Here is a 17,224-nt window from a genome sequence, read left to right as displayed (position 1 = left end):
GAGTGTCAACCAGTGCCCTGGCTGTCGTCCTTTTTGTCCTGTGCATATGTCAGCATTGTCCCCTGAGTCAGCAAACGCTGGGTTCTTCCTGTGACAGCTCTTTTCCCAGGCTTTGACTTCACAGCTCCTGAGGGGAGACGCCAAGAGTGCACTGGCCTTGGACGGTGTAGTTTAGGAGAGTCGGGGCTCCTGCCCTTTCGGTTTATTTTATTATTTTATTTTATTTGAGGTATAGTCAGTTTACAATGTTGTGTCAATTTCTGGTGTATAGCATAACGTCTCAATCATACATGTACATACATATATCTGTTTTCATATTCTTTTTCAATATAGGTTACTACAAGACATTGAATATAATTCCCTGTGCTATACAGATCAGTATATTTTAATATCTCATAGCTTTAGCCATCGGCACCTGTGGTGGGGAAACAGGTAATCCACAGGAATACATTTAACTTACGCTGTTTTTTGGAAAATATGAAAAAGTGTGAAAAAAAAAACAAAGATCGGGCATACTTCCATCATCCAGAACTGCTGTTGACAATTTGGTGTAGATCCTTACAGGTGTTTTTATTCACACGTGCCTGTACGTACGCATGCACACACACACACACGTGTGCTAGGTTGAACCACATGAGAGTGCCATTTTTGTAAGTCAAAAATGGCCAAATTTTCATTGATGCAACCAAATGTAGGCATAGGCACATAGACAAATATACACATATTTAAACAAAGTGGAGCCATAATACAGTTTTCTAAACTGGTATTTTAGCTTTCACTACACCTTGGATCTAGAAGCAGTATATCGGAGTAGTCACGGGCACGGGGTCCTGGGATTCAAGTTCTGTATCCAGCACTGACTCACCTGGACAGGTTACCGAGGCTCCCTGAGCCAGGGTTTCCCCCCTTGTGTAGTGGGGATCATCACAGGGCCCTCCATGTGAGGGTGTGGTGAGGGCTGAGGTGTTAGCATGCATGTAAAAGGCTCAGTCCAATGTCTGGCACATGACAAGCATTCAGCAGCTGTTAGCAATTCATATTTCCAGGTGAGTAGAGCCGATGTATCAACGTATGGTTTCATCATGATCACTCCCCGGCTAAGAGACATTTGGCGGGGTCCATTTTCACCGCTGAGGTGAGATCCTTGCACACACGTCTAAGAAAGAGTGTCTATCTAGTGACTGCTTTACACTTGAATAACTTGGGCTTTAAGATTTGGGCTTTTAAGAACTTTTCTTTGTTGTGTTTTGAGCTGAGTGGTGCCTACAGGAAAGGTTTCTTAGATGGTACTCTTTTCCGTTGCCCTGTAACTATGAACCGGGCTCTCTGGTCCTGGCCTCCTTTTTGCTTTCTCCCACTCCAGTCACACTGCCATTGGGCACTGGGCCCCAATTCTGTGCCTGGTGCTGGCCTCTCAACTGAATGACCCTGCAGACCCCTTCTCCAGGCCGGCTCATCGGGTCCAGGGAAGGGCCACCATACCTGATCGTTCAGCCTGGTTGGGTGCTCACCCCCAGGCCGCCCTGCACTCGCCAGCCTCTCTTCTCACTGGCTGTGTACACAATGCCGCCATCTTCCTCCCCACTGAGGTCACTCTCTTTGAAGCCAGGACTTATGTCTTTACTCATCTGAGTTAACTTAGTATACAGCGCTTGACACATAGGGTTCAATATTTGGTGGGGGAGTTTACTGAATGAATAAACTCATGGCTGACTAATTAATGGCAGGACTTAAATAAACAGAGATGGTTTGGGGAGGTTAGGTTAACCTAGGTTATAGGGGTGGCTTGAAGCCAAGGTTTGGGGTGCAGCAGTGAGCCCCTGGACCTGACATGGTTGGAGCTCTGCTTCAGAAAGAGAGATGTGGTGTTGTTATGACCACCCGGTGCTGGCAGCCCAGAAATCAGCAGGATTTCAGGCCTGGGTGCCTGGTGGGGATTCACCCTGCCTGGGGCCCTTTGGGTCTTCCTCCACACCCTTCCCCTTCTCCTGAACTTTGTGGCTCTCCCCCCAAGGAAGGGCTCTCCTTCACCCCTCGAGAAACAGAAGTGAGAGTTCCTGGCTGCTCTGCTCTCTGAGGAAGTCACATCACAGCTCTGCAGGCAATGATGAAATCCACCTCCAAAATTAGCAACCACCCCTTTCTCCACTTTAGAAAGCTGCTTAGCAAATCCACCCCAGCTTGTTATGACTCCTTGGGCCTGGGGCTAGAAATATCCATCAGGGCTCCTGCCTGCCAGCTGGGACAAGGGTAACTCAGTCCTGCCCTGCCCACTCCACTCTCCTCTGTTTGGCTCTGACCTGAGATCAGTGAGGCCCGTGCTTCAGTTGTACGCTAATAAAGACGTCATTTCCTAGAACCTTGGGCTTGACATTGACCTGCGTGTTCTCTCGGTGGAAATGAGTCTGAATGATCCTTCCCAAGCCTGGGACTATGGAGCTGGGATGCATGGGCCTGAACTTGGAGTGAGATCTTGGTTCAGATCCTGGTTCTGCTACTTAGCAGCCAGGTCGTCTAGCTAGTCAAGCATCCCAACTTGCTGGACAAGTCACTTAACCATTCTTAAGTCTCTGTTCCCCCATCTAGTCCGTGGAGTTAGCAGAACAAGTGTTACTTTGAGGAGTCCACGCAGTAAGGCGTGCAGATGAATCTGGGCTCTGTTACAGGCCAGGGGAGGTTAATTGAAAGAGAGAGTGAGAGCCTGGGCCACAGCAAGGTAAGTGACTCCTTGGTCTGTGCTTTAGCTCCCCAGGGAGGGAGGGGTGGTGAGAGAGAAGGAAGGAAGGGGAGAGAGAGAGGAGGGAGCCTGGATGTTTTGCCCTTGTATTTCCTCTGCTTCCCTCAGACTCCTGTCCCCACCCCATCCCCCCAGCACAAAAGTGCTGACTGCCAAGTCCCTGGTGCCCATCTTCCCAAAGCAGGCACTCTTTCCTGAAAGGCCTCACTGCAAAAGAAGAAGGACTCCAAAGTGACCAAATATGTCCGAGCATTGATTCCACCGAGGTCCGAACTATTCTAAAGCTGGAATGGTGGTGAGAAGGAGGAACAGGGAAGCAATAGGGGAGAATTGGCCTGGAGAAGGGGAGGCAGAGGGCCGGCTGAATTTCTCTCCTCCACAGGTGGCCCACAGGCCTGTGCGTCCCCCTCCACTTTCCTCGATGGTCCTTCCTGCCTCTCCTCCCCCGCCTTCACGCAGATTCCGTGACCCTGCTTCCTCATTCACCATGGAAGGAGACACAGTCCTGAGGAAGCACACACAAGCTCTCCAGCACATCTGCCTACGCCCCTGCCCTGGCCTGGCCTGTTACTCTAGGAGTGTGGCCACCTCCTGTTGTGCTCTGGACCCCTTCCCCAGCCCTTGATTCTGTCCCTTCTCTCTCCTGATGTGTACATGAACACGTTGTAACAAACAAGGTGACCTAGACCCCATCTTCTTCTTCTCTGCCCCCTTGTCAGCACCTGTCCACCCTTTCCTCCTAAATCCCCCATCGGGCTCTCCCATCTTCATGCTACCAAAAAGCCCTCATAAAAGTCACCATGATGTTCGATCCAGTGGTCAGTTTTCAGCTCTCATCCTGTTTGATCTCTCAGGAGCGGCCAACACCACTGAAGTTCAAGTACATTTCTTTGTGAGGATGCCACATCCTCTCCTGGTTTTCCTCCTACCTCACAGGCTGTTTCTGTTCTGTTTCCGTTGCCCATTCCCTCTTGTGTCTCTTTTTTGAACATGGGGTATACTCAGGCTGCCCTCAGACTTCTCATCCACACTCACTCCTTGGTGGCCTTCTCCATTTTTAAATCCCATCAATGTACGTGCTGATGACTATCAAACTGGTACATCTAGCTTGAGCCTCTTCTGAATTCCAGGCTTGGGCTCATTTACAAGCTCCACCAGGATATCCGATGGGCATCTCTTATTTAATGTGTCCAAAAACAAGCTCCGATCTGCCCACCCCAAACCTGTCCTCCCATGAGTGTCTCCCTCTTGTTACTCTGGCAAATCATCATGGTGCCCTCCTTGACTCCTTCCTTCCTCAGACCCCACATCCAAACATCAGCAAATCCTGTCGGCTCTACCTTCAAAATGTATCTGAATTCCACTGCATCTCAGTGCCTCCACAGCTACCAGCCAGGTCTCAGCCACTGTCATCTCCGGCCTGAATTAATGTAGCAGCGCCTTAATGGTCCTCCCTGCCTCCACACCTGTCCCTGCAGCCTCTTCTCAGCACGGCAGCCAGTGGGATCCTCCAAAAAAGGAAGTCAGATCATGTCACTCTTTTGCTCAAAACCTCCTAGTGCCTCCTGTGTCTCAGAACAAAGGCGGGTCCTTGCAGTGGCCCCTTGTGTGGCCTCTCCCACCTCTGACCTCTCAGCACCAGCTACTCTTAACCGCTAGCTGTTCCTTGACCTGCCAGGTGGGCTCTGCGGGAAACTGTCCCCCCAGGTGTCTGCCAGGTTTGCTTCCTCATCATTTTCAAACGCGCCCCTCTGTTACCTTCTAGTACAGCCTTCCCTGGTGACCCTGCGTAAGGTTACAACACCAGCCCCGTTGTCACCCTTGTTTTCCATATATCACCGTCTCACATGCCCTATATTTTACTTACTTACTCTCTATCTCCCACTCTAATATAAGATCCACAGGACCAGAGACATTCGATTTTGGTTCACGGCTGTATCCCTAGAGTAGTGCCCAGAAAACATGTGTTGAATAAATGAGCGACTATGAAGAGAATTCAGAGTAGTTGTTCCCTGAGTTTAGTAAAGACCAGAAGATATTCCAGTGAACCTTAAGAGTCAGTTCAGGTGAGATAGAGCAATAGGTGACAGAGAGCAGGGCTGGGTATCTTTAAAAAAATTTTTTTAACATCTTTTTTGTGGTATGGTTCCTGACAATAAACTACACATATTTCAGATGTACAAGTTGATGAGTTTTGATAGATGTATACACCCATGAAACCACCACCACAATCAAGATAGCAAACATTCCCATCCCTCCCCAAGAGGTGCAATTTTTGAATTCCCAATTTATCCCTTCCCACTCCCTTTACCCACTGGTAACCATAAGTTTGTTCTCTATGTCTGTGAATCTGTTTCTGTTTTGTAGATAAGTTCATTTATGGCCCTTTTTTTAGATTCCACATATAAGTGATATCACACGGCATTTTTCTTTCTGTTTCTGGCTTACTTCACTTAGAATGACAATCTCCAGGTCCATCCATGTTGCTGCAAATGGCATTGTTTTATTCTTTTTTTTATAGCTGAGTAGTATTCCATTGTATATATATATATATATATATACACCACATCTTTATCCAGTCATCTGTCGATGGGACACTTGGGTTGTTTCCATGTCTTGGCTATTGTAAATAGTGCTGCTGTGAACATTAGGGTGCATGTGTCTTTTTGAGTTATATTTTTCTCTGGATATATGCCCAGGAGTGGGATTGCTGGATCATATGGTAAGTCTATTTTTAGTTTTCTAAGGAACCTCTATACTGTCCTCCATCGTGGCTGCATGAATTTACTTTCCTACCAGCAGTGTAGGAGGGTTCCTTTTTCTCCACACCCTCTCTAGCATTTATCGTTTGTAGACTTTTTAATTATGGCCATTCTGACTGGTGTGAGGTGATATCTCATTGTGGTTTTTTGATTTACATTTCTCTAACAATTAGTGATGTTGGGAGCTGGGTACCACTTGGAGGAAAGTAGGTGACCATCTATCCTGGGCCAGTTCTATAGTTAGCCAGACTTTGTGGGAGGAGAGCTATTTTTCTGAGCTTTATGTAACAGATGTAGTTTTGTATAAATCACACTTCTGTAAAAGGAATCCTATTTTAAATGCACTAGCAGAGATTGCTATTTAAAGGAATCTGATGTCAAATTCTTTTGTAAAATGATTACTCTCCTAATTTGTCCTCACCGTCAATTCATATTTTCTCCCCCTCCAGATTATATTTACTTAAATAAAGTATGCCTGTTTGAGCTGAGGAAATCTCATTTTCCATTTTTCCTCTGTCTTTATTATTCCCTTTTTCTTTGCCCTCCTTTTTCCCTTTCCTCATTCCTGCTTTTCCGTTAGCTGAATTTTTTTTCCCTCTCTTAGACCCTGACATGGAATGTTCTGTAACATGACCGGATGTAGAGTGCAATGAACAGCAGCTCCATCTCAGACCAGATGAATCCAGTCTGGGTGGAGGAAAGGAATCTGTTAAGGACGCATGAATGCATCCTGGGGGTCCAGGGGTCAGTTCTTAGGTGATGTCCAGGTACAGCCAAGTTGGTGAAGCACTGACCAAAAAACACCATCTGCCATTTGCCCCTCGCACATCTAAGCTTATACTCTGCAGAGCTGATGAGGCTGGAGGGGCATCTTCTGGGGCTTTGCACAAGGTGCCTGGTGTGAATTTGGCCGTAGACTGTCACAGGACTGGCTGATTTGTCTGGGGGCTGGAGGTCAGGGCTCGGGAATAACCCCTCTCAGTCTGTCACCCACCTGCCAGTATCTCAGATGAGAGTGCACACCTGTGACAGCTGCCTGATGGAGTTCAGTCCTGGTGCTCTGAACGGTGTCTGCCTGCAGTTACCTTGGACTTCACTGGCCCAGCACCCAATCTGTTTACCTTCAAGACTAGAGTGGGTTCCTCCCGAGAGAAGATACAACTGTGTGTTACGGGGGTTTGGTGGGAGGTGTGCAAGCAACTAAGACCAGAACCCACTTCCGTGACAGTAGTACAAGTTGACTTGTTTAGACCTTACGGAAGGTCTTCCTTCAGGTACCTACTCTAAGTTTTTTGAAAACTCTCTCTGATTCTCAACAGACCAAAGATCTTAACAATTGTGTTGAACTCAGAGCAGGGGTTTAGTAAAGAAGTTGGCTTTGGCTAAGAGTTCAGGTGTAACCATCTACGTTGTAGAATGTAGACCATGTGCCCGACTGGTGTGCCTGACTGGTGTGACTTGACCTCTCCGAGCCCACTTGTTTATCTACAAAGTGTGCCCAGCCTCCCTTGCCAGGGTTTCTTGGCATCAGTAGGACTGCAGATGAAAGCTTTGTGAAGGGCTGGACAATAATGGAGAAATGCTATTGTCACTAGTATCCAAGCGCACCTGGTCTTCTCACATTTGAAGGAGCCAAACAGGTGAATTGGGACGGTTGAATGTGACCGAATTCATTACAGGAGTCAAGTAAGATATTTTCACATGGTTGTCCCCTTGTGTAAAATGGGATTCGATTTCTTAATCAATTGCCTTTTGGGAAAATCAGGTCACAGCTGTGTGGCGACCCCCCCCCACTATCTGAAGAAGAAGAAGAAGCTGAAGAAGGAGGCATGAGGGGGTGTCGCTGAAATCACATGGGAGGGTTCGGATTTCATGAGATCAGGGACCCCTCTGGCTTTCTCAGCTGGGAGAACCCACGAGGAAAGTTACTCTTGCTGCTTTACTTGGGTGCGTTGTGGTGGAGGGTAGAGGTCAAGGGCCACTTAGATAGTAATATGGGGGTGAGATGGGGGTGTGTGCTGTAGAAATAGAACAAAAACCAGAGATTTGGGGAGTGGGGGAAGCGGCAGGCCCTGGCATTGTCTCCGTGTGGCAAGTTCCTCCTGGCTCATTCATTCGGCAGATGGAGACACTGTTAGGAGCAGAGATCTGGGAGAGGCACGGAGCCGGGGAGGGGGCATCCTGTGCTCAGGCACCTCCTCCCCCTTGTGTCTTAAGAGAATCAGGGCAAAGTTGCTTTATGTTGCTGAAAGAGAAGAGACAAAACTAACCTCCCTGTTAGAAATCTGTGAGGTGGAGAGTGATGGGGGCAGAGGAAGTTGAGCAACACCGGTGGTTTGGGGAGAGACACAGCTCAGGGTTTCGACTCTTGCAGACCAGCTGTCCATCTGGAAGGCAAGTGTTGCGAAAGGCCGCTGAAGCCTGGCTCGGAGCTTCCTGAGTGACAGGGATGTGTCTGACAAGCCTGCCCAGGGCATCATTCTTTAGGCAGAGTCCTTGCCCAAAGGGGGACTCTCCTGAGTTCTCGGGGCAGCCCCTGTGAATGTGGCGTTGCAATTCAGGGCACTTGGAAAGCAGAACCAAGGCTTCCTCTGTGACAAGAGAAACAGAACTGGGTGGGGGTAGGGAGGCAGGGGATGGCTTTCTGAAGCCACAGCTGCTGGCAGGCGGGGGAGAGGGAAATGGGCCAGCATCTCCTTTTCCCTGAGACAGTGGTGTGTCAGTATCTAACCCTTGTGCCCTACATTTTGGGGCCTTCTGAAAGCCATGGCGATCTTTGCCTGAGGATGTGCAGGATGACCTGGCTGATGAGGACTCTTCAGTCATCACGATAAATGAGGGCGGGAAGATGGAGCTCACTGGCTTCTTCTCCGGGTCAGGAGGACATGACGGGGGTCCCTCTTTCTGCCATCGGTCGCCCTTGTGCTGGATGGTCTGATTCAGAGCCTGTAAGAAATTTCTGGGGACCTTGGGGGATACAGAGATGGGGGTCTCTCCTGGCAGAGTGGCAGAGAAAACGAGTAGAAGGGCTGTGCGACACTCCTCCAGTGTAAACACTTCTCTGGTGACTGAACGTATTAGTGCCCGCTTTCCCAAGTCCCCTGTCCACTTCTCATGAAACCTGACTTCTTTATATCTAAAGCCAGGTATATTGAGCTATAATTTCTATACAGTAAAGTTCACCGTTGTTAGGGCACCGTTCCCTGAGTTTTGACAGTCACATGCAGTCGGGTAACCTCTTCGCAGTCAAGATTTGAAACAGTTCTATCACCCCCCAAAATTCCTTCGTGCCCCTTTGTAGTTGCCCCTTCTACACCCCCAGCCCTTGGCAATGACTGATCTTGTTTTCTATTCCTGTAGTTCCAACTTCTCCAGGATGTCCTATAAATGGATTCACGGAGCGTGTGGCCCTTTGAGTCTGGCTTCTTTCACTTGACGTAATACTTTCAGGATTCACCTACTGTTGTCGTGAACCAGAAGTTTATTCCTTTGATTGAGTCGCTTTCTGTGGTGTGACTGTGCTGCCGTTTGTGGACCTGTCCCCAGGTGGAAGGACATTGGGGTTGTGTCCAGTTTGGGGAGGTGATGAAGACAGAACCTGGCTGCTCTTCATCCTCACTCAGGGTCCCTGTTGGACCCAGCGACCATCTATTTCACAGGCGTTGGGAACTAACACATTTGAAGACACCTGCGCCCTCTCTTCCCCATCGTGCCTCCCCACTGCCACTTTCCCTGATTTCTGTTCTCTCATCTCAACTCCTGGGGCTCACCGTCCTAGCTGGTTTCCTTTGCACACACCCGCTTGATCCACATTCGTCGTAGAATGGGGTGCCCAGAGCCGAACGCGTTGTTACTTGGTGCCCAGCAGACTCTCTGGCACGTGGTAGGATGAATCGGTACTCCAAGTGTGGTTGACAGCTGTAAAACCAAGGATTGGCTGTTGTTCTAGATCTTATCATTCTGTTGATGTGGCTTAAAATGAAATTAGCTTCTTAAACTTTATTTTATTATGGTGGCCACATCATACTGTCCATGAACTTATGGGGAACCACTGGGCGTAAGCTCAGCCCTTTTCACTTAGTCTGCAGTTCGGCCACAGGCACTTGGATTCTGGGCCAGGAATCTTCTGTCCTGTTGGTTTTTCCCCACGGTCGTACTCTACCCATATCATCCGGATGCACTGGCTGTTACTCTCAGCATGAATTAGATCGGTCACTGTGCATCTTTATCCCCTCACTGGTAGACACAGGGAGCAGAACCAGGCCTCGGGCACCAGCGCGCCTCACCCCCTAGATGATGACAGCCAATAACCAGACCTGTAAGAGTGGACCTCTACCCTCAGGGACCTCCCTGTCTAGCCCAGGGGACACCAAATTTTTTCTGCAAAAGTCCAGATGGTGAATATTTTTGGCTTTGTGGCCAGCTGCTGCTGCTGCTGTTGCTTCTCCCTCCTCCTTCTCCCCTTCTTCCTTCCCCTCCTGCTCATCCAAGTCCTCTTCCCTTTAAAAATATAAAAACCAGTGGGGAAGGTTTAGCTCAAGTGGTAGAGTGCCTGCTTAGCATGCACAAGGTCCTGGGTTCAATCCCTAGTACCTCCTCTAAAAATAAATAAATAAACCTAATTACCTCCCCACTCCCCTCCCCCCAGAAAAAGCAAAAAACAAATTTTAAAAGAAGTAATGATATAAAAACCAATCTCAGCTCATAGGTCATGCACAGACAGGCTGTGGGCCAGGTTTGGCTGCAGTCAGTAGTTTCCACTCCTGTTAGCCCCATTATCACTCATCCTTGTCTACGAGATGTTTTAAGAGACTATATTAAGTGCCTAGAAGGTGGAAATTCAGACACACACCATGTCTACTTGGTTTTCCTGAAACGCTGGCCTAGAGTCTAAGGAGGGAAACGCGGTCAGTCTCACGTGACTTGCTTCCGCGAATGCGTGTTGGCGCCTGGTGAGCAATGCCGCCCTTTCTCTCAGGAACCTCTTGTGAGTCACACGTGGCATTTTACCTTCTTCGCTGCCAGTAAATCACGGTTATCTTCACCCATGTCTGGCCTTTGGGCCCCACTGTTTCCCCACCAGCCCGCCACGATGCCCAGAGTGTGTGTGCACCACCTAGACTTGCTGTCTTCATCCCTTTCATGTCCTCATCCAAGTCAGATGCCTGCACTCACTCGGCACCGGGGAGTCTTCCTAACTCCCCTAACTCCTAAATTGTTGAAGGAGGGTTTTCTCTTTCAACGCGCTTTCTGCCTTTTTCAGTTCAAAAATCACTCTGGACAGAAAAAAAAAAACAAGCCACATAGGAGTTTAGCGTCAACCTCCCACCACGGCTGAAAGCAACATACCTCCCCCTTCTTGATCTGTTTGCTTTTTGTGAAATAAGGTGTCCAGCCCTTTTGGGGTGGCCCACGTGTATTCTGGAAGCCTCATCTCATTCTGGCTGCAGCTTTCTGATCCTGCTCGTACGCCCGGCGTAGGTAACATGTGCACCTGTGCTGCTTGCTTTTTTAGCAAAGTACTGAGATCACGCAGAGGAGAAGGAAGGAAATGGGAGGAGGACGGTCCTTCTCTCCCTGTAAAGGGTTAACTCTTGGGCTTCACCCGTGCTCTCCAGCAGCACCAGGTAGCGGGTCCCGCACCCCGGTAGCAGGTCCAGTTACACGGATTGTCCTTTATAACCTGTGGGAAAGGCTCACCTGGAGTGTGTGTAGCCCAGTCTTACAGCCCAGATGGCAGCCCTGACCTGCATATAGTAGACATTCAGTCAAAATCATAATTCCTGTGTTTTCCACTTTTAAAAAAGTTGTTTTACACATAATATGAAGAAAGAAACAGAGGGATTTGGGAAGTGGACAAGAAAGCTTTACTGATGGGTGGGATGGGCGCACTGAGGCAAAGGCGACAGTGCAGGATGACTTCTAGGGAGGCTGGGAGAGGAATAGTTGGGCGGTTGGCCATGCTGGCAGAAACTGAGTTCAGAGCCTTGGGCCTGGTTGAGATCACCCAGGAGCTAATAGGAGTCAATAGAGATCTGGGGCGCAGTTGTCATGGGCTGGAAAGTGAGGCAGGCAGGTGGGTGACGTTGAGGCTGCTGAGTGTTGCTGAAGGCAGCGCAGTGTGGGCAGAAGGACCTGGGTTTGAATTCGGGCTCTACCTGCTGCTGCCTGTGTTACTTTGGGCAACTTGACTCTGGAAATCGGGGGTCGGATTCCCTGCCCTCCAGGGGAGGGAGCATCAGAAGCAAATCCCCAAGTGCAGCACCTGGTAGAGGCCCTGCTGCTACCACTAACTGGGGGACAATGACAGTGACTATCCTATTATAATTTCTGATCAAGAGAAGAATTAAAAAGACTTGATGGCTGACATCAACTTCCAAGTATCACAGGCAGGACCAGAGCGGTCTCACTCAGTACTGAGGGCTGCCTTTGGTCTTCTGTGCCCTGCTTGTCTCTTCCCCGAGGCTCATGTGACCTCAACTTGGTTCTGAATCTGTCGTCCTTACTCTGGCTGTCCCCACCTTTACCATGGTACACCTCAGCAGTCTTCTGAGTCTGCCTCTTGCCGGCATCGCTGCCCACCCTACCCCCTCACCAGCCTCGTTCGTGCCTGGGTGGAGCTGGTGACCCAGAGGATCCCTTTCTGTCCTGTGTCTCAGGATCAGGCCCTTGGAAGGAAGATCTTTTCAGTCTTGTGTGGGCTGAGCTTGGCTCCTGGATGCTACAGGCCTTTGCAGGAGTGCAGGCTAGGATGGGGGAAGGATGAGAGACTACACCAAGTTGCAGGCGTTAGCAGGACCACCTGCCTCATCTGTTTACTCCAAGCTTCCACACCTGACTCCGTGAGGGACGCAGGCCTCAGCCCCCGAGGTGGGCAGCATCGCCGAGGCTGTTGGTGGTGGCCACCTCTGGCTGTGCTCAACAAATGCCTCCCATCCCACTGCCTGCCCTTTCCATTCTGTTTCTCTGTCTCCCTTCTATCGTATTTCCTCCTTTCTCCTCCCACCCATCCTGGTCTCAGGTTTTCCTGCACTTGGCCTGGATAGTGGGCCTTCCAGTCCTTGGCTTCAGGACCTGCCACCCGCACCAGGCACATCCTCCATGCCTATCCCTGCCATGGAACCTTAGCAAGCCAGCCCAGCCTTGGCAGCCCAAATGCCAGGCCTCTGCCAGGAGCTGTGTGCGTGATGGACAGAGGCCGGCTAGCCCCCACAGCCCGGGCCTAGCCCCTGCTCCCCGCAGAAGCAAGGCCTGAAGGTTTCCCGTTGGCTGCAGCCTGGCTGAGGCTGTCCTGTGGGAGTCGAGGGTGGGGCGGAGGGGACAGAGGCTGGGGGAAAGCCGCCCTTCCTGCGGTGCCTGCTGATAATTGGCTCTCCGGAACCAGCTTGGGACACAAGGGCCAGCGGGGTCAGGAAGTGGCACAATGCTGCTCTTTCAGGGGGACCCTGCCTGGTCTTAGGTCCTGTGTGACTCGGGGGAATCTGGAGAACAGCCTGTTCTCAGAGGACATTCTCCAAGCCAGGCCAGAGGTGAGACACTGAGCCCCAAACTTCCCACCATCTGCCCTGGGAGGGTCCCCCCAGGCATGGCCCAGCTCCTTCAGAGAGAGTCTGGGGCGGGGCGGGGGGGGGAGAGCAGGTTTTCTCAAGAGATCAGGACTCACATAGCCGGTACTTTGCAGATGGGGATGCGCTGGGAAGCAGTCCTTACGTCCTTAATGATTTACTGATTTATGAAGACTCTGCCCTGCCTCGGCAGCTGTGGGGCCGCCAGGGAAGAAGGCAGGATTTTCATCCTGGCGGGGACGGAAGACGATAGACTGGCTGTCAAACACGTGATGAGACATAGGAGCTGAAAAAGAAAGAAGGAACACATTTCTAATTCTAGGTTCTAATCCCCATCTAAGAGGGGCCTGGCAAGTCTAAAGGAAGGTAAAATTTGGTCTGTGCTCTGAAGACGGGGCAGGATGTGGGATGCCGAAGGCAGAGGGGCAAGCGTGGGGCACAGAATGGCATCCCAGGCCCAAAGCATCACAAAAGTACAGTACACTTGTAGCAAGGAACATCTGCCCTGGAAGCGTCCTGGTGTCTGAGATTGGAGGACCCACAGCCTCCATTTACTGGCCCACAGGCTCAGCCCCACCTCTGAGTGCCAAAAGTCTTGCCATAGGAACCAGGTCGTGCGCCTGCAGCCGCGGGCTGGACCCTGCCCCTCAGGCACTTATAGGTGGGGAAGTGTTGCTTGGAGAGCTTTGGGCATATTGGCCGCAGTAGGTGGGCACTCCGAGAGCCTGCCAGAGCTGCAGAAGAAGGGCCTGGGGCCATCCAGACCTGGGCAGGTGCAGCTTGCGGGTGTCTTGGAGCTGTTGGTTTGGGAAGAAACTTCGTTCCATAGCCTGTTGCTAGGCTGGGTCCTGTGTCAGGGTCCTGGGCTCGTCCTGGGGCTGGAATTCTGAACGTCCACACAGAAGTTGGTCCACACTTTCCTTCATCAGGAAGCTGAAAAGGTAACTCATCAAACTCAGGAGGATGGAAGGGCATTTGTATCAGGTCCCTCCCCTGCTCAAGAGCCTTCTGTGGCTCTCAGTGTCTTCTATCAGGTCACAATTTCTTGCCCTGATATCCAAAGCTTCCCTCCCTGTCCCCAATCACCTAAAGGGCCTTAACAGAGTCTAACAGCGAGAAGGAACTTAAAAATCATCTAATCCAGCCTAAGCCTGTAAGTCTTTCTCACAGTAACCCCGAGGAGAGGTTGCCACACCTCGGCCTGTGTACTTCTAATAATGGGGAATTCTCTCCTTCATGAAACAGCTTTAAGTTTATCCAGAAATGGCCTTGCTGTACTTCTACCCATTGGTCTAGTTTTGATCCCTGGAGTTATTCCTCCTTCCTCATGACCACCTTTCAGAATATTGATATTCCTCTAAGTTTTCTTCAGGTCTCCAGTGCATCCAAGTCCAGGCCACTCCTTTTTAGAAGTAGTCTAGTTTGTTGGTCTCCTTCATAATGTACAAAGTCTAAAACTGAATAGCATTTTACCTGTGAATTTATCTTCATAGAGAATTAGAACCATCCCCTCCCTCATTCTGAACACTATGCTCCTTTTAATACATCCAGAGCTGAGACCTACATTTTGATCACCCACATCACAATGTTGCTTATATTAAGTTCACAGCCAAATAAAACACCTAAATCGTTTTCTCAAGTGTTGCTTTGAGTCATATCCTCTGCTATGCCAGCAAGTTGAGACTTCAGTACAATAAACTTCCTTTATGCCTGCTGGATTGCATCTTGTGACGTTTAACCCAGTTTTGCAGTCTGCGGAAATGGTTTGGGTTCTGATTCTGAGTCTTTGTGGTGTGGAGGACCGTGTCTGGTGTGGGGGTGTGATGGAGCCTGAGCTGTGGACCCACACATCTGAGTCTGAGTTCTGGCTCTGCGCTGGCTGGTGGAGCGACCTTGGGCAATTTACTTAGCCTTGCTAAGCCTTGGTTTCCTTATCTGTAAAATGAAGATGAGTAATACTAATGCTCACCTACTCATCAGATGTAGTTATAAGACTTGAATGAGATAATTCATTTAAAATGTTTATTAGCACCAGGCCTGGTAATCACTCATTAGCTGCCATTATCTTGATGATTATAACCACTGCTACTGCTAGTTCACCCCCTCATTCTTTTAAAAATGGCTGTTTCTCACCCCAAGGGCCTCCCCTCATCAGCCTCACTGTCCTTTGCTTAGTGTCCCCTCAGCCCGAGATGCCGGCCTCTGTCCTGCCCTCTGTTGGCTTCAAAACCGCTGTGGCATCTCTGATACGTCCCTCTGCTTTGTCCCCGGGGACTGGGAGATCCTGCTGGCCTGTCCTACTGAAATTGTTTAGAGCCCACCTTACATCAGGTTCGTTCCATTTTCACTTCCATCGTTTGGGTTGAGGCCTTTATTCCTTTACCTCTCTGCTACTAATAGCTGCCTCTTCAACCCTCTTCCTCCAGCTGCTTCCATCCCCTCCTGCCCACGCCAAAGCCCGCTGGCCACCTGCACCCAGCGCCCCCTCCCCTTCTGGCCTCATCCCTCACCCCTACTCCCACCACCACCCCTGCCCTTGCCTACAAGCAGCCCTGCAGCCCACCCCGCCGGCGTGCTCCAGGCCTTTCCAGAGCTGGACTCGAGGATCTGGCCACCTGAATAGTATTATGACCTTGGCCAAGGGGCTTAGCCTTTCTGTGCAGCCACGGCAGCTGCCTCTCGAGTTGGTGGGCGGCGTAAATGAGAGAAGTAGGTAGATGGTGGGAGAGGCACCTGGACAGATAGATAACCCCTTTCTTCCTTTGACAGATCTTCCTGGAGCAGTTTCAAGGGATTTCTCCTGCCTTTCAACATGTAGAGCACAGAACGTTTTCAGTTCACAGACACACACACTGCAGTCTGTGGTTATATACCCATGGTGTATTATTTTGTGTGGCTTAAGGGAATTTTAAGGATTTTTTTTTTCGAGCAAGGCTCACAATGACCACAAGCTTGGGAATTGGTCAGTCAGTATAAACAGATATTTTTGGAATAAACCCAAGCCCCGCCCATCATGGTCCTCCCTTGAGGCTCTGATGCAGTTTCTAGCATTGCCGGCCAGTGTGGATTTTCCTTCATCCATCATGGCTCATGCTACTGACTGTGTCCACCAACCCCCTGGAGCCTGACCACCTGCAGTTCCCACCTTATTGGACTTGGGTCTCTGGCTGTCATCTTACATTTTTTAGGTCTCTTATAATTTCTTATGAATGCAGGCAACCTTGAAAGGCTTGGCAAATGTGGTCACTTTGCCCAGAGATCTCTCTGCAGCCAGGATCCCATCTGGAGCTGGGAGAAACATAGACGGAACTACTGTCACTCATCAGAGGAAATCTGAAGGAAAGAGGATGGCCTGGGATGAGTCTGGAAGAGATGCTAAGAAATGAGGTCCCAGGAGGGCCTCCATGGGACATGAGTACTGCCTCACTGGGAGATGTGGGGGAATAAACTTTTTACTTCTTTCTCGCAGCATCTCTTGTATGAGATTCCTTCTTGACTGGTCTTACTCTTGCACTGACGGCCAATAATGGTGCTCGGGGGAGCGCGCTGCCTGTGCTAGAGGGTACAGGGAAGGCAGTATCTGCCCTCGCCTTGTCCTCCGGGAGGGCTGATTCTGATGGGGTTACTGCACACTGGGTGGCTTAAAACAACAGAAATTCATTCTCCCACAGTTCTGGTGGCTGGAAGGTGTTGGCAGGGCCATGTCCCTTTTGAGAGTCTAGGGAAGAATCCACCCTTGCCTCTTCCTAGCTTCTAGTGGTTGCTGGCCACCCTGGGCATCCCTTGACTTGTAGGCACATTACTCTAACGTCTGCCTCCATCTTCACATGGCTGTCTTCCTCCTGCGTGTCTGGGCCTCTGTGTTTTTCCAAGACCTTCTCATAAGAACCCCAGTCATACTGGATTTAGGACCCACCCTAATCCAGTATGACCTCATCTTAAGTAATTGCATCTGCCAAGAGCCTATTTCCAAATGAGATCACATTCACAGGTGCTCGGGGATTTGGAGTTGCGTATGTCTTTTTGCGGGGAGACACAATTCAACTCACAACAAAGCTTATGGTGTTAAAAGAGTTGAGTCTGGTAGGGAAGAAAAAAAATATGTGCAAAAGTGAACTTAAAGGACACACCCAAAAGTTATGTAAACCAGATGTAAAAGA

The 17,224-nt window shown here is 49.9% G+C and overlaps 1 protein-coding gene and 1 long non-coding RNA gene across 5 annotated transcripts in view; both read left to right on the top strand.

Annotated features, from left to right (window-relative positions):
* Window positions 1-17,224, top strand: part of HIP1 (huntingtin interacting protein 1) — a 135,946-nt gene that overhangs the window by 69,563 nt on the left and 49,159 nt on the right. The gene's annotated exons all lie outside the window — the stretch shown is intronic.
* On the top strand, window positions 10,111-16,422 carry LOC116657460. Its single transcript, XR_004312552.1, has 3 exons — window positions 10,111-13,028; window positions 13,181-14,005; window positions 15,834-16,422. It is a non-coding gene; the product is annotated as an uncharacterized LOC116657460 (long non-coding RNA).

This window comes from Camelus ferus, chromosome 18 (genome assembly GCF_009834535.1).
Source record: "Camelus ferus isolate YT-003-E chromosome 18, BCGSAC_Cfer_1.0, whole genome shotgun sequence".
Lineage (NCBI taxonomy): Eukaryota > Metazoa > Chordata > Mammalia > Artiodactyla > Camelidae > Camelus > Camelus ferus.
This window is presented reverse-complemented; position numbering and strand designations above follow the sequence as displayed.